This window comes from Pleurodeles waltl, chromosome 9 (genome assembly GCF_031143425.1).
Source record: "Pleurodeles waltl isolate 20211129_DDA chromosome 9, aPleWal1.hap1.20221129, whole genome shotgun sequence".
NCBI lineage: Eukaryota > Metazoa > Chordata > Amphibia > Caudata > Salamandridae > Pleurodeles > Pleurodeles waltl.
Window position 1 is genome coordinate 176324817 of NC_090448.1, and position 22618 is coordinate 176347434.

Below are 22618 nucleotides of genomic sequence, written 5' to 3' on the forward strand. Positions count from 1 at the left end.
TGACTCCATTGCAAACCTCAAAATTTGGCTAAAAAAACACATGTTCCTCACATTTCTGTGGCAGAAAGTTCTGGAATCTGAGAGGAGCCACAAATTTCCTTCCACCCAGCGTTCCCCCAAGTCTCCCGATAAAAATGATACCTCACTTGTGTGGGTAGGCCTAGCGCCCGCAACAGGAAACGCCCCAAAGCGCAACGTGGACACATCCACATTTTTGAAAGAAAACAGAGGTGTTTTTTGCAAAGTGCCTACCTGTAGATTTTGACCTCTAGCTCAGCCGGCACCTAGGGAAACCTACCAAACCTGTGCATTTCTGAAAACTAGAGACCTAGGGGAATCCAAGATGAGGTGACTTGTGTGGCTCGGACCAAGTTCTGTTACTCTGACTCCTTTGCAAACCTCAAAATTTGGCTAAAAAAACACATGTTCCTCACATTTCTGTGGCAGAAAGTTCTGGAATCTGAGAGGAGCCACAAATTTCCTTCCACCCAGCGTTCCCCCAAGTCTCCCGATAAAAATGATACCTCACTTGTGTGGGTAGGCCTAGCGCCCGCGACAGGAAACGCCCCAAAGCGCAACGTGGACACATCCAAATTTTTGAAAGAAAACAGAGGTGTTTTTTGCAAAGTGCCTACCTGTAGATTTTGGCCTCTAGCTCAGCCGGCACCTAGGGAAACCTACCAAACTTGTGCATTTCTGAAAACTAGAGACCTAGGGCAATCCAAGATGGGGTGACTTGTGTGGCTCGGACCAGGTTCTGTTACCCTGAATCCTTTGCAAACCTCAAAATTTGGCTAAAAAAACACATGTTCCTCACATTTCTGTGGCAGAAAGTTCTGGAATCTGAGAGGAGCCACAAATTTCCTTCCACCCAGCGTTCCCCCAAGTCTCCCGATAAAAATGATACCTCACTTGTGTGGGTAGGCCTAGCGCTCGCGACAGGAAACGCCCCAAAGCGCATCGTGGACACATCCACATTTTTTAAAGAAAACAGAGGTGTTTTTTGCAAAGTACCTACCTGTAGATTTTGGCCTCTAGCTCAGCCGGCAGCTAGGGAAACCTACCAAACCTGTGCATTTCTGAAAACTAGAGACCTAGGGGAATCCAAGATGAGGTGACTTGTGTGGCTCGGACCAAGTTCTGTTACTCTGACTCCTTTGCAAACCTCAAAATGTGGCTAAAAAAACACATGTTCCTCACATTTCTGTGGCAGAAAGTTCTGGAATCTGAGAGGAGCCACAAATTTCCTTCCACCCAGCGTTGCCCAAAGTCTCCCGATACAAATGATACCTCACTTTTGTGGGTAGGCCTAGCGCCCGCGACAGGAAACGCCCCAAAGCATAACGTTGACACATCCAAATTTTTTAAAGAAAACAGAGGTGTTTTTTGCAAAGTGCCTACCTGTAGATTTTGACCTCTAGCTCAGCCGGCACCTAGGGAAACCTACCAAACCTGTGCATTTCTGAAAACTAGAGACCTAGGGGAATCCAAGATGAGGTGACTTGTGTGGCTCGGACCAAGTTCTGTTACCCTGACTCCTTCGCAAACCTCAAAATTTGGCTAAAAAAACACATGTTCCTCACATTTCTGTGGCAGAAAGTTCTGGAATCTGAGAGGAGCCACAAATTTCCTTCCACCCAGCTTTCCCCCAAGTCTCCCGATAAAAATGATACCTCACTTGTGTGGGTAGGCCTAGCGCCCGCGACAGGAAACGCTCCAAAGCGCAACGTGGACACATCCAAATTTTTGAAAGAAAACAGAGGTGTTTTTTGCAAAGTGCCTACCTGTAGATTTTGGCCTCCAGCTCAGCCGGCACCTAGGGAAACCTACCAAACCTGTGCATTTCTGAAAACTAGAGACCTAGGGGAATCCAAGATGAGGTGACTTGTGTGGCTCGGACCAAGTTCTGTTACTCTGACTCCTTTGCAAACCTCAAAATTTGGCTAAAAAAACACATGTTCCTCACATTTCTGTGGCAGAAAGTTCTGGAATCTGAGAGGAGCCACAAATTTCCTTCCACCCAGCGTTCCCCCAAGTCTCCCGATAAAAATGATACCTCACTTTTGTGGGTAGGCCTAGCGCCCGCAACAGGAAACGCCCCAAAGCGCAACGTGGACACATCCAAATTTTTGAAAGAAAACAGAGGTGTTTTTTGCAAAGTGCCTACCTGTAGATTTTGGCCTCTAGCTCAGCCGGCACCTAGGGAAACCTACCAAACCTGTGCATTTCTGAAAACTAGAGACCTAGGGGAATCCAAGATGGGGTGATTGTGTGGCTCGGACCAGGTTCTGTTACCCTGAATCCTTTGAAAACCTCGAAATTTGGTTAAAAAAACACATGTTCCTCACATTTCTGTGGCAGAAAGTTCTGGAATCTGAGAGGAGCCACAAATTTCCTTCCACCTAGCTTTCCCCCAAGTCTCCCGATAAAAATGATACCTCACTTGTGTGGGTAGGCCTAGCGCCCGCGACAGGAAACGCCCCAAAGCGCAACGTGGACACATCCAAATTTTTGAAAGAAAACAGAGGTGTTTTTTGCAAAGTGCCTACCTGTAGATTTTGACCTCTAGCTCAGGCGGCACCTAGGGAAACCTACCAAACCTGTGCATTTCTGAAAACTAGAGACCTAGGGGAATCCAAGATGAGGTGACTTGTGTGGCTCGGACCAAGTTCTGTTACTCTGACTCCTTTGCAAACCTTAAAATTTGGCAAAAAAAACACATGTTCCTCACATTTCTGTGGCAGAAAGTTCTGGAATCTGAGAGGAACCACAAATTTCCTTCCACCCAGCGTTCCCCCAAGTCTCCCGAAAAAAATGATACCTCACTTGTGTGGGTAGGCCTAGCGCCCGCGACAGGAAACGCCCCAAAGCGCAACGTGGACACATCCAAATTTTTGAAAGAAAACAGAGGTGTTTTTTGCAAAGTGCCTACCTGTAGATTTTGGCCTCTAGCTCAGCCGGCACCTAGGGAAACCTACCAAACCTGTGCATTTCTGAAAACTAGAGACCTAGGGGAATCCAAGATGAGGTGACTGGTGTGGCTCGGACCAGGTTCTGTAACCCTGAATCCTTTGCAAACCTCAAAATTTGGCTAAAAAAACACATGTTCCTCACATTTCTGTGGCAGAAAGTTCTGGAATCTGAGAGGAGCCACAAATTTCCTTCCACCCAGCGTTCCCCCAAATCTCCCGATAAAAATGATACCTCACTTGTGTGGGTAGGCCTAGCGCCCGCGACAGGAAACACCCCAAAGCGCAACGTGGACACATCCAAATTTTTGAAAGAAAACAGAGGTGTTTTTTGCAAAGTGCCTACCTGTAGATTTTGACCTCTAGCTCAGCCGGCACCTAGGGAAACCTACCAAACCTGTGCATTTCTGAAAACTAGAGACCTAGGGGAATCCAAGATGAGGTGACTTGTGTGGCTCGGACCAAGTTCTGTTACTCTGACTCCTTTGCAAACCTCAAAATTTGGCTAAAAAAACACATGTTCCTCACATTTCTGTGGCAGAAAGTTCTGGAATCTGAGAGGAGCCACAAATTTCCTTCCACCCAGCGTTCCCCCAAGTCTCCCGATAAAAATGATACCTCACTTGTGTGGGTAGGCCTAGCGCCCGCGACAGGAAACGCCCCAAAGCGCAACGTGGACACATCCAAATTTTTGAAAGAAAACAGAGGTGTTTTTTGCAAAGTGCCTACCTGTAGATTTTGGCCTCTAGCTCAGCCGGCACCTAGGGAAACCTACCAAACCTGTGCACTTCTGAAAAGTAGAGACCTAGGGGAATCCAAGATGGGGTGACTTGTGTGGCTCGGACCAGGTTCTGTTACCCTGAATCCTTTGCAAACCTCAAAATTTGGCTAAAAAAACACATGTTCCTCACATTTCTGTGGCAGAAAGTTCTGGAATCTGAGAGGAGCCACAAATTTCCTTCCACCCAGCTTTCCCCCAAGTCTCCCGATAAAAATGATACCTCACTTGTGTGGGTAGGCCTAGCGCCCGCAACAGGAAACGCCCCAAAGCGCAACGTGGACACATCCAAATTTTTGAAAGAAAACAGAGGTGTTTTTTGCAAAGTGCCTACCTGTAGATTTTGGCCTCTAGCTCAGCCGGCACCTAGGGAAACCTGTGCATTTCTGAAAACTAGAGACCTAGGGGAATCCAAGATGGGGTGACTTGTGTGGCTCGGACCAGGTTCTGTTACCCTGAATCCTTTGAAAACCTCGAAATTTGGTTAAAAAAACACATGTTCCTCACATTTCTGTGGCAGAAAGTTCTGGAATCTGAGAGGAGCCACAAATTTCCTTCCACCTAGCTTTCCCCCAAGTCTCCCGATAAAAATGATACCTCACTTGTGTGGGTAGGCTTAGCGCCCGCGACAGGAAACGCCCCAAAGCGCAACGTGGACACATCCAAATTTTTGAAAGAAAACAGAGGTGTTTTTTGCAAAGTGCCTACCTGTAGATTTTGACCTCTAGCTCAGGCGGCACCTAGGGAAACCTACCAAACCTGTGCATTTCTGAAAACTAGAGACCTAGGGGAATCCAAGATGAGGTGACTTGTGTGGCTCGGACCAAGTTCTGTTACTCTGACTCCTTTGCAAACCTTAAAATTTGGCTAAAAAAACACATGTTCCTCACATTTCTGTGGCAGAAAGTTCTGGAATCTGAGAGGAGCCACAAATTTCCTTCCACCCAGCGTTCCCCCAAGTCTCCCGATAAAAATGATACCTCACTTGTGTGGGTAGGCCTAGCGCCCGCGACAGGAAACGCCCCAAAGCGCAACGTGGACACATCCAAATTTTTGAAAGAAAACAGAGGTGTTTTTTGCAAAGTGCCTACCTGTAGATTTTGGCCTCTAGCTCAGCCGGCACCTAGGGAAACCTACCAAACCTGTGCATTTCTGAAAACTAGAGACCTAGGGGAATCCAAGATGAGGTGACTGGTGTGGCTCGGACCAGGTTCTGTAACCCTGAATCCTTTGCAAACCTCAAAATTTGGCTAAAAAAACACATGTTCCTCACATTTCTGTGGCAGAAAGTTCTGGAATCTGAGAGGAGCCACAAATTTCCTTCCACCCAGCGTTCCCCCAAATCTCCCGATAAAAATGATACCTCACTTGTGTGGGTAGGCCTAGCGCCCGCGACAGGAAACACCCCAAAGCGCAACGTGGACACATCCAAATTTTTGAAAGAAAACAGAGGTGTTTTTTGCAAAGTGCCTACCTGTAGATTTTGACCTCTAGCTCAGCCGGCACCTAGGGAAACCTACCAAACCTGTGCATTTCTGAAAACTAGAGACCTAGGGGAATCCAAGATGAGGTGACTTGTGTGGCTCGGACCAAGTTCTGTTACTCTGACTCCTTTGCAAACCTCAAAATTTGGCTAAAAAAACACATGTTCCTCACATTTCTGTGGCAGAAAGTTCTGGAATCTGAGAGGAGCCACAAATTTCCTTCCACCCAGCGTTCCCCCAAGTCTCCCGATAAAAATGATACCTCACTTGTGTGGGTAGGCCTAGCGCCCGCGACAGGAAACGCCCCAAAGCGCAACGTGGACACATCCAAATTTTTGAAAGAAAACAGAGGTGTTTTTTGCAAAGTGCCTACCTGTAGATTTTGGCCTCTAGCTCAGCCGGCACCTAGGGAAACCTACCAAACCTGTGCACTTCTGAAAAGTAGAGACCTAGGGGAATCCAAGATGGGGTGACTTGTGTGGCTCGGACCAGGTTCTGTTACCCTGAATCCTTTGCAAACCTCAAAATTTGGCTAAAAAAACACATGTTCCTCACATTTCTGTGGCAGAAAGTTCTGGAATCTGAGAGGAGCCACAAATTTCCTTCCACCCAGCTTTCCCCCAAGTCTCCCGATAAAAATGATACCTCACTTGTGTGGGTAGGCCTAGCGCCCGCAACAGGAAACGCCCCAAAGCGCAACGTGGACACATCCAAATTTTTGAAAGAAAACAGAGGTGTTTTTTGCAAAGTGCCTACCTGTAGATTTTGACCTCTAGCTCAGCCGGCACCTAGGGAAACCTACCAAACCTGTGCATTTCTGAAAACTAGAGACCTAGGGGAATCCAAGATGAGGTGACTTGTGTGGCTCGGACCAAGTTCTGTTACCCTGAATCCTTTGCAAACCTCAAAATTTGGCTAAAAAAACACATGTTCCTCACATTTCTGTGGCAGAAAGTTCTGGAATCTGAGAGGAGCCACAAATTCCCTTCCACCCAGCGTTCCCCCAAGTCTTCCGATAAAAATGATACCTCACTTGTGTGGGTAGGCCTAGCGCCCGCGACAGGAAACGCCCCAAAGCGCATCGTGGACACATCCAAATTTTTAAAAGAAAACAGAGGTGTTTTTTGCAAAGTGCCTACCTGTAGATTTTGGCCTCTAGCTCAGCCGGCACCTAGGGAAACCTACCAAACCTGTGCATTTCTGAAAACTAGAGACCTAGGGGAATCCAAGATGAGGTGACTTGTGTGGCTCGGACCAAGTTCTGTTACTCTGACTACTTTGCAAACCTCAAAATTTGGCTAAAAAAACACATGTTCCTCACATTTCTGTGGCAGAAAGTTCTGGAATCTGAGAGGAGCCACAAATTTCCTTCCACCCAGCGTTCCCCCAAGTCTCCCGATAAAAATGATACCTCACTTGTGTGGGTAGGCCTAGCGCCCGCGACAGAAAACGCCCCAAAGCGCAACGTGGACACATCCAAATTTTTTAAAGAAAACAGAGGTGTTTTTTGCAAAGTGCCTACCTGTAGATTTTGGCCTCTAGCTCAGCCGGCACCTAGGGAAACCTACCAAACCTGTGCATTTCTGAAAACTAGAGACCTAGGGGAATCCAAGATGGGGTGACTTGTGTGGCTCGGACCAGGTTCTGTTACCCTGAATCCTTTGAAAACCTCGAAATTTGGTTAAAAAAACACATGTTCCTCACATTTCTGTGGCAGAAAGTTCTGGAATCTGAGAGGAGCCACAAATTTCCTTCCACCTAGCTTTCCCCCAAGTCTCCCGATAAAAATGATACCTCACTTGTGTGGGTAGGCCTAGCGCCCGCGACAGGAAACGCCCCAAAGCGCAACGTGGACACATCCAAATTTTTGAAAGAAAACAGAGGTGTTTTTTGCAAAGTGCCTACCTGTAGATTTTGACCTCTAGCTCAGGCGGCACCTAGGGAAACCTACCAAACCTGTGCATTTCTGAAAACTAGAGACCTAGGGGAATCCAAGATGAGGTGACTTGTGTGGCTCGGACCAAGTTCTGTTACTCTGACTCCTTTGCAAGCCTTAAAATTTGGCAAAAAAAACACATGTTCCTCACATTTCTGTGGCAGAAAGTTCTGGAATCTGAGAGGAGCCACAAATTTCCTTCCACCCAGCGTTCCCCCAAGTCTCCCGATAAAAATGATACCTCACTTGTGTGGGTAGGCCTAGCGCCCGCGACAGGAAACGCCCCAAAGCGCAACGTGGACACATCCAAATTTTTGAAAGAAAACAGAGGTGTTTTTTGCAAAGTGCCTACCTGTAGATTTTGGCCTCTAGCTCAGCCGGCACCTAGGGAAACCTACCAAACCTGTGCATTTCTGAAAACTAGAGACCTAGGGGAATCCAAGATGAGGTGACTGGTGTGGCTCGGACCAGGTTCTGTAACCCTGAATCCTTTGCAAACCTCAAAATTTGGCTAAAAAAACACATGTTCCTCACATTTCTGTGGCAGAAAGTTCTGGAATCTGAGAGGAGCCACAAATTTCCTTCCACCCAGCGTTCCCCCAAATCTCCCGATAAAAATGATACCTCACTTGTGTGGGTAGGCCTAGCGCCCGCGACAGGAAACACCCCAAAGCGCAACGTGGACACATCCAAATTTTTGAAAGAAAACAGAGGTGTTTTTTGCAAAGTGCCTACCTGTAGATTTTGACCTCTAGCTCAGCCGGCACCTAGGGAAACCTACCAAACCTGTGCATTTCTGAAAACTAGAGACCTAGGGGAATCCAAGATGAGGTGACTTGTGTGGCTCGGACCAAGTTCTGTTACTCTGACTCCTTTGCAAACCTCAAAATTTGGCTAAAAAAACACATGTTCCTCACATTTCTGTGGCAGAAAGTTCTGGAATCTGAGAGGAGCCACAAATTTCCTTCCACCCAGCGTTCCCCCAAGTCTCCCGATAAAAATGATAGCTCACTTGTGTGGGTAGGCCTAGCGCCCGCGACAGGAAACGCCCCAAAGCGCAACGTGGACACATCCAAATTTTTGAAAGAAAACAGAGGTGTTTTTTGCAAAGTGCCTACCTGTAGATTTTGGCCTCTAGCTCAGCCGGCACCTAGGGAAACCTACCAAACCTGTGCACTTCTGAAAAGTAGAGACCTAGGGGAATCCAAGATGGGGTGACTTGTGTGGCTCGGACCAGGTTCTGTTACCCTGAATCCTTTGCAAACCTCAAAATTTGGCTAAAAAAACACATGTTCCTCACATTTCTGTGGCAGAAAGTTCTGGAATCTGAGAGGAGCCACAAATTTCCTTCCACCCAGCTTTCCCCCAAGTCTCCCGATAAAAATGATACCTCACTTGTGTGGGTAGGCCTAGCGCCCGCAACAGGAAACGCCCCAAAGCGCAACGTGGACACATCCAAATTTTTGAAAGAAAACAGAGGTGTTTTTTGCAAAGTGCCTACCTGTAGATTTTGGCCTCTAGCTCAGCCGGCACCTAGGGAAACCTACCAAACCTGTGCATTTCTGAAAACTAGAGACCTAGGGGAATCCAAGATGGGGTGACTTGTGTGGCTCGGACCAGGTTCGTTACCCTGAATCCTTTGAAAACCTCGAAATTTGGTTAAAAAAACACATGTTCCTCACATTTCTGTGGCAGAAAGTTCTGGAATCTGAGAGGAGCCACAAATTTCCTTCCACCTAGCTTTCCCCCAAGTCTCCCGATAAAAATGATACCTCACTTGTGTGGGTAGGCTTAGCGCCCGCGACAGGAAGCGCCCCAAAGCGCAACGTGGACACATCCAAATTTTTGAAAGAAAACAGAGGTGTTTTTTGCAAAGTGCCTACCTGTAGATTTTGACCTCTAGCTCAGGCGGCACCTAGGGAAACCTACCAAACCTGTGCATTTCTGAAAACTAGAGACCTAGGGGAATCCAAGATGAGGTGACTTGTGTGGCTCGGACCAAGTTCTGTTACTCTGACTCCTTTGCAAACCTTAAAATTTGGCTAAAAAAACACATGTTCCTCACAATTCTGTGGCAGAAATTTCTGGAATCTGAGAGGAGCCACAAATTTCCTTCCACCCAGCGTTCCCCCAAGTCTCCCGATAAAAATGATACCTCACTTGTGTGGGTAGGCCTAGCGCCCGCGACAGGAAACGCCCCAAAGCGCAACGTGGACACATCCAAATTTTTGAAAGAAAACAGAGGTGTTTTTTGCAAAGTGCCTACCTGTAGATTTTGGCCTCTAGCTCAGCCGGCACCTAGGGAAACCTACCAAACCTGTGCATTTCTGAAAACTAGAGACCTAGGGGAATCCAAGATGAGGTGACTGGTGTGGCTCGGACCAGGTTCTGTAACCCTGAATCCTTTGCAAACCTCAAAATTTGGCTAAAAAAACACATGTTCCTCACATTTCTGTGGCAGAAAGTTCTGGAATCTGAGAGGAGCCACAAATTTCCTTCCACCCAGCGTTCCCCCAAATCTCCCGATAAAAATGATACCTCACTTGTGTGGGTAGGCCTAGCGCCCGCGACAGGAAACACCCCAAAGCGCAACGTGGACACATCCAAATTTTTGAAAGAAAACAGAGGTGTTTTTTGCAAAGTGCCTACCTGTAGATTTTGACCTCTAGCTCAGCCGGCACCTAGGGAAACCTACCAAACCTGTGCATTTCTGAAAACTAGAGACCTAGGGGAATCCAAGATGAGGTGACTTGTGTGGCTCGGACCAAGTTCTGTTACTCTGACTCCTTTGCAAACCTCAAAATTTGGCTAAAAAAACACATGTTCCTCACATTTCTGTGGCAGAAAGTTCTGGAATCTGAGAGGAGCCACAAATTTCCTTCCACCCAGCGTTCCCCCAAGTCTCCCGATAAAAATGATACCTCACTTGTGTGGGTAGGCCTAGCGCCCGCGACAGGAAACGCCCCAAAGCGCAACGTGGACACATCCAAATTTTTGAAAGAAAACAGAGGTGTTTTTTGCAAAGTGCCTACCTGTAGATTTTGGCCTCTAGCTCAGCCGGCACCTAGGGAAACCTACCAAACCTGTGCACTTCTGAAAAGTAGAGACCTAGGGGAATCCAAGATGGGGTGACTTGTGTGGCTCGGACCAGGTTCTGTTACCCTGAATCCTTTGCAAACCTCAAAATTTGGCTAAAAAAACACATGTTCCTCACATTTCTGTGGCAGAAAGTTCTGGAATCTGAGAGGAGCCACAAATTTCCTTCCACCCAGCTTTCCCCCAAGTCTCCCGATAAAAATGATACCTCACTTGTGTGGGTAGGCCTAGCGCCCGCAACAGGAAACGCCCCAAAGCGCAACGTGGACACATCCAAATTTTTGAAAGAAAACAGAGGTGTTTTTTGCAAAGTGCCTACCTGTAGATTTTGACCTCTAGCTCAGCCGGCACCTAGGGAAACCTACCAAACCTGTGCATTTCTGAAAACTAGAGACCTAGGGGAATCCAAGATGAGGTGACTTGTGTGGCTCGGACCAAGTTCTGTTACCCTGAATCCTTTGCAAACCTCAAAATTTGGCTAAAAAAACACATGTTCCTCTCATTTCTGTGGCAGAAAGTTCTGGAATCTGAGAGGAGCCACAAATTCCCTTCCACCCAGCGTTCCCCCAAGTCTTCCGATAAAAATGATACCTCACTTGTGTGGGTAGGCCTAGCGCCCACGACAGGAAACGCCCCAAAGCGCATCGTGGACACATCCACATTTTTTAAAGAAAACAGAGGTGTTTTTTGCAAAGTGCCTACCTGTAGATTTTGGCCTCTAGCTCAGCCGGCACCTAGGGAAACCTACCAAACCTGTGCATTTCTGAAAACTAGAGACCTAGGGGAATCCAAGATGAGGTGACTTGTGTGGCTCGGACCAAGTTCTGTTACTCTGACTCCTTTGCAAACCTCAAAATTTGGCTAAAAAAACACATGTTCCTCACATTTCTGTGGCAGAAAGTTCTGGAATCTGAGAGGAGCCACAAATTTCCTTCCACCCAGCGTTCCCCCAAGTCTCCCGATAAAAATGATACCTCACTTGTGTGGGTAGGCCTAGCGCCCGCGACAGAAAACACCCCAAAGCGCAACGTGGACACATCCAAATTTTTTAAAGAAAACAGAGGTGTTTTTTGCAAAGTGCCTACCTGTAGATTTTGGCCTCTAGCTCAGCCGGCACCTAGGGAAACCTACCAAACCTGTGCACTTCTGAAAAGTAGAGACCTAGGGGAATCCAAGATGGGGTGACTTGTGTGGCTCGGACCAGGTTCTGTAACCCTGAATCCTTTGCAAACCTCAAAATTTGGCTAAAAAAACACATGTTCCTCACATTTCTGTGGCAGAAAGTTCTGGAATCTGAGAGGAGCCACAAATTTCCTTCCACCCAGCGTTCCCCCAAATCTCCCGATAAAAATGATACCTCACTTGTGTGGGTAGGCCTAGCGCCCGCGACAGGAAACACCCCAAAGCGCAACGTGCACACATCCAAATTTTTGAAAGAAAACAGAGGTGTTTTTTGCAAAGTGCCTACCTGTAGATTTTGACCTCTAGCTCAGCCGGCACCTAGGGAAACCTACCAAACCTGTGCATTTCTGAAAACTAGAGACCTAGGGGAATCCAAGATGAGGTGACTTGTGTGGCTCGGACCAAGTTCTGTTACTCTGACTCCTTTGCAAACCTCAAAATTTGGCTAAAAAAACACATGTTCCTCACATTTCTGTGGCAGAAAGTTCTGGAATCTGAGAGGAGCCACAAATTCCCTTCCACCCAGCGTTCCCCCAAGTCTTCCGATAAAAATGATACCTCACTTGTGTGGGTAGGCCTAGCGCCCGCGACAGGAAACGCCCCAAAGCGCATCGTGGACACATCCAAATTTTTTAAAGAAAACAGAGGTGTTTTTTGCAAAGTGCCTACCTGTAGATTTTGGCCTCTAGCTCAGCCGGCACCTAGGGAAACCTACCAAACCTGTGCATTTCTGAAAACTAGAGACCTAGGGGAATCCAAGATGAGGTGACTTGTGTGGCTCGGACCAAGTTCTGTTACTCTGACTACTTTGCAAACCTCAAAATTTGGCTAAAAAAACACATGTTCCTCACATTTCTGTGGCAGAAAGTTCTGGAATCTGAGAGGAGCCACAAATTTCCTTCCACCCAGCGTTCCCCCAAGTCTCCCGATAAAAATGATACCTCACTTGTGTGGGTAGGCCTAGCGCCCGCGACAGAAAACGCCCCAAAGCGCAACGTGGACACATCCAAATTTTTTAAAGAAAACAGAGGTGTTTTTTGCAAAGTGCCTACCTGTAGATTTTGGCCTCTAGCTCAGCCGGCACCTAGGGAAACCTACCAAACCTGTGCATTTCTGAAAACTAGAGACCTAGGGGAATCCAAGATGGGGTGACTTGTGTGGCTCGGACCAGGTTCTGTTACCCTGAATCCTTTGAAAACCTCGAAATTTGGTTAAAAAAACACATGTTCCTCACATTTCTGTGGCAGAAAGTTCTGGAATCTGAGAGGAGCCACAAATTTCCTTCCACCTAGCTTTCCCCCAAGTCTCCCGATAAAAATGATACCTCACTTGTGTGGGTAGGCCTAGCGCCCGCGACAGGAAACGCCCCAAAGCGCAACGTGGACACATCCAAATTTTTGAAAGAAAACAGAGGTGTTTTTTGCAAAGTGCCTACCTGTAGATTTTGACCTCTAGCTCAGGCGGCACCTAGGGAAACCTACCAAACCTGTGCATTTCTGAAAACTAGAGACCTAGGGGAATCCAAGATGAGGTGACTTGTGTGGCTCGGACCAAGTTCTGTTACTCTGACTCCTTTGCAAACCTTAAAATTTGGCAAAAAAAACACATGTTCCTCACATTTCTGTGGCAGAAAGTTCTGGAATCTGAGAGGAGCCACAAATTTCCTTCCACCCAGCGTTCCCCCAAGTCTCCCGAAAAAAATGATACCTCACTTGTGTGGGTAGGCCTAGCGCCCGCGACAGGAAACGCCCCAAAGCGCAACGTGGACACATCCAAATTTTTGAAAGAAAACAGAGGTGTTTTTTGCAAAGTGCCTACCTGTAGATTTTGGCCTCTAGCTCAGCCGGCACCTAGGGAAACCTACCAAACCTGTGCATTTCTGAAAACTAGAGACCTAGGGGAATCCAAGATGAGGTGACTGGTGTGGCTCGGACCAGGTTCTGTAACCCTGAATCCTTTGCAAACCTCAAAATTTGGCTAAAAAAACACATGTTCCTCACATTTCTGTGGCAGAAAGTTCTGGAATCTGAGAGGAGCCACAAATTTCCTTCCACCCAGCGTTCCCCCAAATCTCCCGATAAAAATGATACCTCACTTGTGTGGGTAGGCCTAGCGCCCGCGACAGGAAACACCCCAAAGCGCAACGTGGACACATCCAAATTTTTGAAAGAAAACAGAGGTGTTTTTTGCAAAGTGCCTACCTGTAGATTTTGACCTCTAGCTCAGCCGGCACCTAGGGAAACCTACCAAACCTGTGCATTTCTGAAAACTAGAGACCTAGGGGAATCCAAGATGAGGTGACTTGTGTGGCTCGGACCAAGTTCTGTTACTCTGACTCCTTTGCAAACCTCAAAATTTGGCTAAAAAAACACATGTTCCTCACATTTCTGTGGCAGAAAGTTCTGGAATCTGAGAGGAGCCACAAATTTCCTTCCACCCAGCGTTCCCCCAAGTCTCCCGATAAAAATGATACCTCACTTGTGTGGGTAGGCCTAGCGCCCGCGACAGGAAACGCCCCAAAGCGCAACGTGGACACATCCAAATTTTTGAAAGAAAACAGAGGTGTTTTTTGCAAAGTGCCTACCTGTAGATTTTGGCCTCTAGCTCAGCCGGCACCTAGGGAAACCTACCAAACCTGTGCACTTCTGAAAAGTAGAGACCTAGGGGAATCCAAGATGGGGTGACTTGTGTGGCTCGGACCAGGTTCTGTTACCCTGAATCCTTTGCAAACCTCAAAATTTGGCTAAAAAAACACATGTTCCTCACATTTCTGTGGCAGAAAGTTCTGGAATCTGAGAGGAGCCACAAATTTCCTTCCACCCAGCTTTCCCCCAAGTCTCCCGATAAAAATGATACCTCACTTGTGTGGGTAGGCCTAGCGCCCGCAACAGGAAACGCCCCAAAGCGCAACGTGGACACATCCAAATTTTTGAAAGAAAACAGAGGTGTTTTTTGCAAAGTGCCTACCTGTAGATTTTGGCCTCTAGCTCAGCCGGCACCTAGGGAAACCTACCAAACCTGTGCATTTCTGAAAACTAGAGACCTAGGGGAATCCAAGATGGGGTGACTTGTGTGGCTCGGACCAGGTTCTGTTACCCTGAATCCTTTGAAAACCTCGAAATTTGGTTAAAAAAACACATGTTCCTCACATTTCTGTGGCAGAAAGTTCTGGAATCTGAGAGGAGCCACAAATTTCCTTCCACCTAGCTTTCCCCCAAGTCTCCCGATAAAAATGATACCTCACTTGTGTGGGTAGGCTTAGCGCCCGCGACAGGAAACGCCCCAAAGCGCAACGTGGACACATCCAAATTTTTGAAAGAAAACAGAGGTGTTTTTTGCAAAGTGCCTACCTGTAGATTTTGACCTCTAGCTCAGGCGGCACCTAGGGAAACCTACCAAACCTGTGCATTTCTGAAAACTAGAGACCTAGGGGAATCCAAGATGAGGTGACTTGTGTGGCTCGGACCAAGTTCTGTTACTCTGACTCCTTTGCAAACCTTAAAATTTGGCTAAAAAAACACATGTTCCTCACATTTCTGTGGCAGAAAGTTCTGGAATCTGAGAGGAGCCACAAATTTCCTTCCACCCAGCGTTCCTCCAAGTCTCCCGATAAAAATGATACCTCACTTGTGTGGGTAGGCCTAGCGCCCGCGACAGGAAACGCCCCAAAGCGCAACGTGGACACATCCAAATTTTTGAAAGAAAACAGAGGTGTTTTTTGCAAAGTGCCTACCTGTAGATTTTGGCCTCTAGCTCAGCCGGCACCTAGGGAAACCTACCAAACCTGTGCATTTCTGAAAACTAGAGACCTAGGGGAATCCAAGATGAGGTGACTGGTGTGGCTCGGACCAGGTTCTGTAACCCTGAATCCTTTGCAAACCTCAAAATTTGGCTAAAAAAACACATGTTCCTCACATTTCTGTGGCAGAAAGTTCTGGAATCTGAGAGGAGCCACAAATTTCCTTCCACCCAGCGTTCCCCCAAATCTCCCGATAAAAATGATACCTCACTTGTGTGGGTAGGCCTAGCGCCCGCGACAGGAAACACCCCAAAGCGCAACGTGGACACATCCAAATTTTTGAAAGAAAACAGAGGTGTTTTTTGCAAAGTGCCTACCTGTAGATTTTGACCTCTAGCTCAGCCGGCACCTAGGGAAACCTACCAAACCTGTGCATTTCTGAAAACTAGAGACCTAGGGGAATCCAAGATGAGGTGACTTGTGTGGCTCGGACCAAGTTCTGTTACTCTGACTCCTTTGCAAACCTCAAAATTTGGCTAAAAAAACACATGTTCCTCACATTTCTGTGGCAGAAAGTTCTGGAATCTGAGAGGAGCCACAAATTTCCTTCCACCCAGCGTTCCCCCAAGTCTCCCGATAAAAATGATACCTCACTTGTGTGGGTAGGCCTAGCGCCCGCGACAGGAAACGCCCCAAAGCGCAACGTGGACACATCCAAATTTTTGAAAGAAAACAGAGGTGTTTTTTGCAAAGTGCCTACCTGTAGATTTTGGCCTCTAGCTCAGCCGGCACCTAGGGAAACCTACCAAACCTGTGCACTTCTGAAAAGTAGAGACCTAGGGGAATCCAAGATGGGGTGACTTGTGTGGCTCGGACCAGGTTCTGTTACCCTGAATCCTTTGCAAACCTCAAAATTTGGCTAAAAAAACACATGTTCCTCACATTTCTGTGGCAGAAAGTTCTGGAATCTGAGAGGAGCCACAAATTTCCTTCCACCCAGCTTTCCCCCAAGTCTCCCGATAAAAATGATACCTCACTTGTGTGGGTAGGCCTAGCGCCCGCAACAGGAAACGCCCCAAAGCGCAACGTGGACACATCCAAATTTTTGAAAGAAAACAGAGGTGTTTTTTGCAAAGTGCCTACCTGTAGATTTTGACCTCTAGCTCAGCCGGCACCTAGGGAAACCTACCAAACCTGTGCATTTCTGAAAACTAGAGACCTAGGGGAATCCAAGATGAGGTGACTTGTGTGGCTCGGACCAAGTTCTGTTACCCTGAATCCTTTGCAAACCTCAAAATTTGGCTAAAAAAACACATGTTCCTCACATTTCTGTGGCAGAAAGTTCTGGAATCTGAGAGGAGCCACAAATTCCCTTCCACCCAGCGTTCCCCCAAGTCTTCCGATAAAAATGATACCTCACTTGTGTGGGTAGGCCTAGCGCCCGCGACAGGAAACGCCCCAAAGCGCATCGTGGACACATCCAAATTTTTTAAAGAAAACAGAGGTGTTTTTTGCAAAGTGCCTACCTGTAGATTTTGGCCTCTAGCTCAGCCGGCACCTAGGGAAACCTACCAAACCTGTGCATTTCTGAAAACTAGAGACCTAGGGGAATCCAAGATGAGGTGACTTGTGTGGCTCGGACCAAGTTCTGTTACTCTGACTACTTTGCAAACCTCAAAATTTGGCTAAAAAAACACATGTTCCTCACATTTCTGTGGCAGAAAGTTCTGGAATCTGAGAGGAGCCACAAATTTCCTTCCACCCAGCGTTCCCCCAAGTCTCCCGATAAAAATGATACCTCACTTGTGTGGGTAGGCCTAGCGCCCGCGACAGAAAACGCCCCAAAGCGCAACGTGGACACATCCAAATTTTTTAAAGAAAACAGAGGTGTTTTTTGCAAAGTGCCTACCTGTAGATTTTGGCCTCTAGCTCAGCCGGCACCTAGGGAAACCTACCAAACCTGTGCATTTCTGAAAACTAGAGACCTAGGGGAATCCAAGATGGGGTGACTTGTGTGGCTCGGACCAGGTTCTGTTACCCTGAATCCTTTGAAAACCTCGAAATTTGGTTAAAAAAACACATGTTCCTCACATTTCTGTGGCAGAAAGTTCTGGAATCTGAGAGGAGCCACAAATTTCCTTCCACCTAGCTTTCCCCCAAGTCTCCCGATAAAAATGATACCTCACTTGTGTGGGTAGGCCTAGCGCCCGCGACAGGAAACGCCCCAAAGCGCAACGTGGACACATCCAAATTTTTGAAAGAAAACAGAGGTGTTTTTTGCAAAGTGCCTACCTGTAGATTTTGACCTCTAGCTCAGGCGGCACCTAGGGAAACCTACCAAACCTGTGCATTTCTGAAAACTAGAGACCTAGGGGAATCCAAGATGAGGTGACTTGTGTGGCTCGGACCAAGTTCTGTTACTCTGACTCCTTTGCAAACCTTAAAATTTGGCAAAAAAAACACATGTTCCTCACATTTCTGTGGCAGAAAGTTCTGGAATCTGAGAGGAGCCACAAATTTCCTTCCACCCAGCGTTCCCCCAAGTCTCCCGATAAAAATGATACCTCACTTGTGTGGGTAGGCCTAGCGCCCGCGACAGGAAACGCCCCAAAGCGCAACGTGGACACATCCAAATTTTTGAAAGAAAACAGAGGTGTTTTTTGCAAAGTGCCTACCTGTAGATTTTGGCCTCTAGCTCAGCCGGCACCTAGGGAAACCTACCAAACCTGTGCATTTCTGAAAACTAGAGACCTAGGGGAATCCAAGATGAGGTGACTGGTGTGGCTCGGACCAGGTTCTGTAACCCTGAATCCTTTGCAAACCTCAAAATTTGGCTAAAAAAACACATGTTCCTCACATTTCTGTGGCAGAAAGTTCTGGAATCTGAGAGGAGCCACAAATTTCCTTCCACCCAGCGTTCCCCCAAATCTCCCGATAAAAATGATACCTCACTTGTGTGGGTAGGCCTAGCGCCCGCGACAGGAAACACCCCAAAGCGCAACGTGGACACATCCAAATTTTTGAAAGAAAACAGAGGTGTTTTTTGCAAAGTGCCTACCTGTAGATTTTGACCTCTAGCTCAGCCGGCACCTAGGGAAACCTACCAAACCTGTGCATTTCTGAAAACTAGAGACCTAGGGGAATCCAAGATGAGGTGACTTGTGTGGCTCGGACCAAGTTCTGTTACTCTGACTCCTTTGCAAACCTCAAAATTTGGCTAAAAAAACACATGTTCCTCACATTTCTGTGGCAGAAAGTTCTGGAATCTGAGAGGAGCCACAAATTTCCTTCCACCCAGCGTTCCCCCAAGTCTCCCGATAAAAATGATACCTCACTTGTGTGGGTAGGCCTAGCGCCCGCGACAGGAAACGCCCCAAAGCGCAACGTGGACACATCCAAATTTTTGAAAGAAAACAGAGGTGTTTTTTGCAAAGTGCCTACCTGTAGATTTTGGCCTCTAGCTCAGCCGGCACCTAGGGAAACCTACCAAACCTGTGCACTTCTGAAAAGTAGAGACCTAGGGGAATCCAAGATGGGGTGACTTGTGTGGCTCGGACCAGGTTCTGTTACCCTGAATCCTTTGCAAACCTCAAAATTTGGCTAAAAAAACACATGTTCCTCACATTTCTGTGGCAGAAAGTTCTGGAATCTGAGAGGAGCCACAAATTTCCTTCCACCCAGCTTTCCCCCAAGTCTCCCGATAAAAATGATACCTCACTTGTGTGGGTAGGCCTAGCGCCCGCAACAGGAAACGCCCCAAAGCGCAACGTGGACACATCCAAATTTTTGAAAGAAAACAGAGGTGTTTTTTGCAAAGTGCCTACCTGTAGATTTTGGCCTCTAGCTCAGCCGGCACCTAGGGAAACCTACCAAACCTGTGCATTTCTGAAAACTAGAGACCTAGGGGAATCCAAGATGGGGTGACTTGTGTGGCTCGGACCAGGTTCGTTACCCTGAATCCTTTGAAAACCTCGAAATTTGGTTAAAAAAACACATGTTCCTCACATTTCTGTGGCAGAAAGTTCTGGAATCTGAGAGGAGCCACAAATTTCCTTCCACCTAGCTTTCCCCCAAGTCTCCCGATAAAAATGATACCTCACTTGTGTGGGTAGGCTTAGCGCCCGCGACAGGAAGCGCCCCAAAGCGCAACGTGGACACATCCAAATTTTTGAAAGAAAACAGAGGTGTTTTTTGCAAAGTGCCTACCTGTAGATTTTGACCTCTAGCTCAGGCGGCACCTAGGGAAACCTACCAAACCTGTGCATTTCTGAAAACTAGAGACCTAGGGGAATCCAAGATGAGGTGACTTGTGTGGCTCGGACCAAGTTCTGTTACTCTGACTCCTTTGCAAACCTTAAAATTTGGCTAAAAAAACACATGTTCCTCACATTTCTGTGGCAGAAAGTTCTGGAATCTGAGAGGAGCCACAAATTTCCTTCCACCCAGAGTTCCCCCAAGTCTCCCGATAAAAATGATACCTCACTTGTGTGGGTAGGCCTAGCGCCCGCGACAGGAAACGCCCCAAAGCGCAACGTGGACACATCCAAATTTTTGAAAGAAAACAGAGGTGTTTTTTGCAAAGTGCCTACCTGTAGATTTTGGCCTCTAGCTCAGCCGGCACCTAGGGAAACCTACCAAACCTGTGCATTTCTGAAAACTAGAGACCTAGGGGAATCCAAGATGAGGTGACTGGTGTGGCTCGGACCAGGTTCTGTAACCCTGAATCCTTTGCAAACCTCAAAATTTGGCTAAAAAAACACATGTTCCTCACATTTCTGTGGCAGAAAGTTCTGGAATCTGAGAGGAGCCACAAATTTCCTTCCACCCAGCGTTCCCCCAAATCTCCCGATAAAAATGATACCTCACTTGTGTGGGTAGGCCTAGCGCCCGCGACAGGAAACACCCCAAAGCGCAACGTGGACACATCCAAATTTTTGAAAGAAAACAGAGGTGTTTTTTGCAAAGTGCCTACCTGTAGATTTTGACCTCTAGCTCAGCCGGCACCTAGGGAAACCTACCAAACCTGTGCATTTCTGAAAACTAGAGACCTAGGGGAATCCAAGATGAGGTGACTTGTGTGGCTCGGACCAAGTTCTGTTACTCTGACTCCTTTGCAAACCTCAAAATTTGGCTAAAAAAACACATGTTCCTCACATTTCTGTGGCAGAAAGTTCTGGAATCTGAGAGGAGCCACAAATTTCCTTCCACCCAGCGTTCCCCCAAGTCTCCCGATAAAAATGATACCTCACTTGTGTGGGTAGGCCTAGCGCCCGCGACAGGAAACGCCCCAAAGCGCAACGTGGACACATCCAAATTTTTGAAAGAAAACAGAGGTGTTTTTTGCAAAGTGCCTACCTGTAGATTTTGGCCTCTAGCTCAGCCGGCACCTAGGGAAACCTACCAAACCTGTGCACTTCTGAAAAGTAGAGACCTAGGGGAATCCAAGATGGGGTGACTTGTGTGGCTCGGACCAGGTTCTGTTACCCTGAATCCTTTGCAAACCTCAAAATTTGGCTAAAAAAACACATGTTCCTCACATTTCTGTGGCAGAAAGTTCTGGAATCTGAGAGGAGCCACAAATTTCCTTCCACCCAGCTTTCCCCCAAGTCTCCCGATAAAAATGATACCTCACTTGTGTGGGTAGGCCTAGCGCCCGCAACAGGAAACGCCCCAAAGCGCAACGTGGACACATCCAAATTTTTGAAAGAAAACAGAGGTGTTTTTTGCAAAGTGCCTACCTGTAGATTTTGACCTCTAGCTCAGCTGGCACCTAGGGAAACCTACCAAACCTGTGCATTTCTGAAAACTAGAGACCTAGGGGAATCCAAGATGAGGTGACTTGTGTGGCTCGGACCAAGTTCTGTTACCCTGAATCCTTTGCAAACCTCAAAATTTGGCTAAAAAAACACATGTTCCTCACATTTCTGTGGCAGAAAGTTCTGGAATCTGAGAGGAGCCACAAATTCCCTTCCACCCAGCGTTCCCCCAAGTCTTCCGATAAAAATGATACCTCACTTGTGTGGGTAGGCCTAGCGCCCGCGACAGGAAACGCCCCAAAGCGCATCGTGGACACATCCACATTTTTTAAAGAAAACAGAGGTGTTTTTTGCAAAGTGCCTACCTGTAGATTTTGGCCTCTAGCTCAGCCGGCACCTAGGGAAACCTACCAAACCTGTGCATTTCTGAAAACTAGAGACCTAGGGGAATCCAAGATGAGGTGACTTGTGTGGCTCGGACCAAGTTCTGTTACTCTGACTCCTTTGCAAACCTCAAAATTTGGCTAAAAAAACACATGTTCCTCACATTTCTGTGGCAGAAAGTTCTGGAATCTGAGAGGAGCCACAAATTTCCTTCCACCCAGCGTTCCCCCAAGTCTCCCGATAAAAATGATACCTCACTTGTGTGGGTAGGCCTAGCGCCCGCGACAGAAAACACCCCAAAGCGCAACGTGGACACATCCAAATTTTTTAAAGAAAACAGAGGTGTTTTTTGCAAAGTGCCTACCTGTAGATTTTGGCCTCTAGCTCAGCCGGCACCTAGGGAAACCTACCAAACCTGTGCACTTCTGAAAAGTAGAGACCTAGGGGAATCCAAGATGGGGTGACTTGTGTGGCTCGGACCAGGTTCTGTAACCCTGAATCCTTTGCAAACCTCAAAATTTGGCTAAAAAAACACATGTTCCTCACATTTCTGTGGCAGAAAGTTCTGGAATCTGAGAGGAGCCACAAATGTCCTTCCACCCAGCGTTCCCCCAAATCTCCCGATAAAAATGATACCTCACTTGTGTGGGTAGGCCTAGCGCCCGCGACAGGAAACACCCCAAAGCGCAACGTGCACACATCCAAATTTTTGAAAGAAAACAGAGGTGTTTTTTGCAAAGTGCCTACCTGTAGATTTTGACCTCTAGCTCAGCCGGCACCTAGGGAAACCTACCAAACCTGTGCATTTCTGAAAACTAGAGACCTAGGGGAATCCAAGATGAGGTGACTTGTGTGGCTCGGACCAAGTTCTGTTACTCTGACTCCTTTGCAAACCTCAAAATTTGGCTAAAAAAACACATGTTCCTCACATTTCTGTGGCAGAAAGTTCTGGAATCTGAGAGGAGCCACAAATTCCCTTCCACCCAGCGTTCCCCCAAGTCTTCCGATAAAAATGATACCTCACTTGTGTGGGTAGGCCTAGCGCCCGCGACAGGAAACGCCCCAAAGCGCATCGTGGACACATCCAAATTTTTTAAAGAAAACAGAGGTGTTTTTTGCAAAGTGCCTACCTGTAGATTTTGGCCTCTAGCTCAGCCGGCACCTAGGGAAACCTACCAAACCTGTGCATTTCTGAAAACTAGAGACCTAGGGGAATCCAAGATGAGGTGACTTGTGTGGCTCGGACCAAGTTCTGTTACTCTGACTACTTTGCAAACCTCAAAATTTGGCTAAA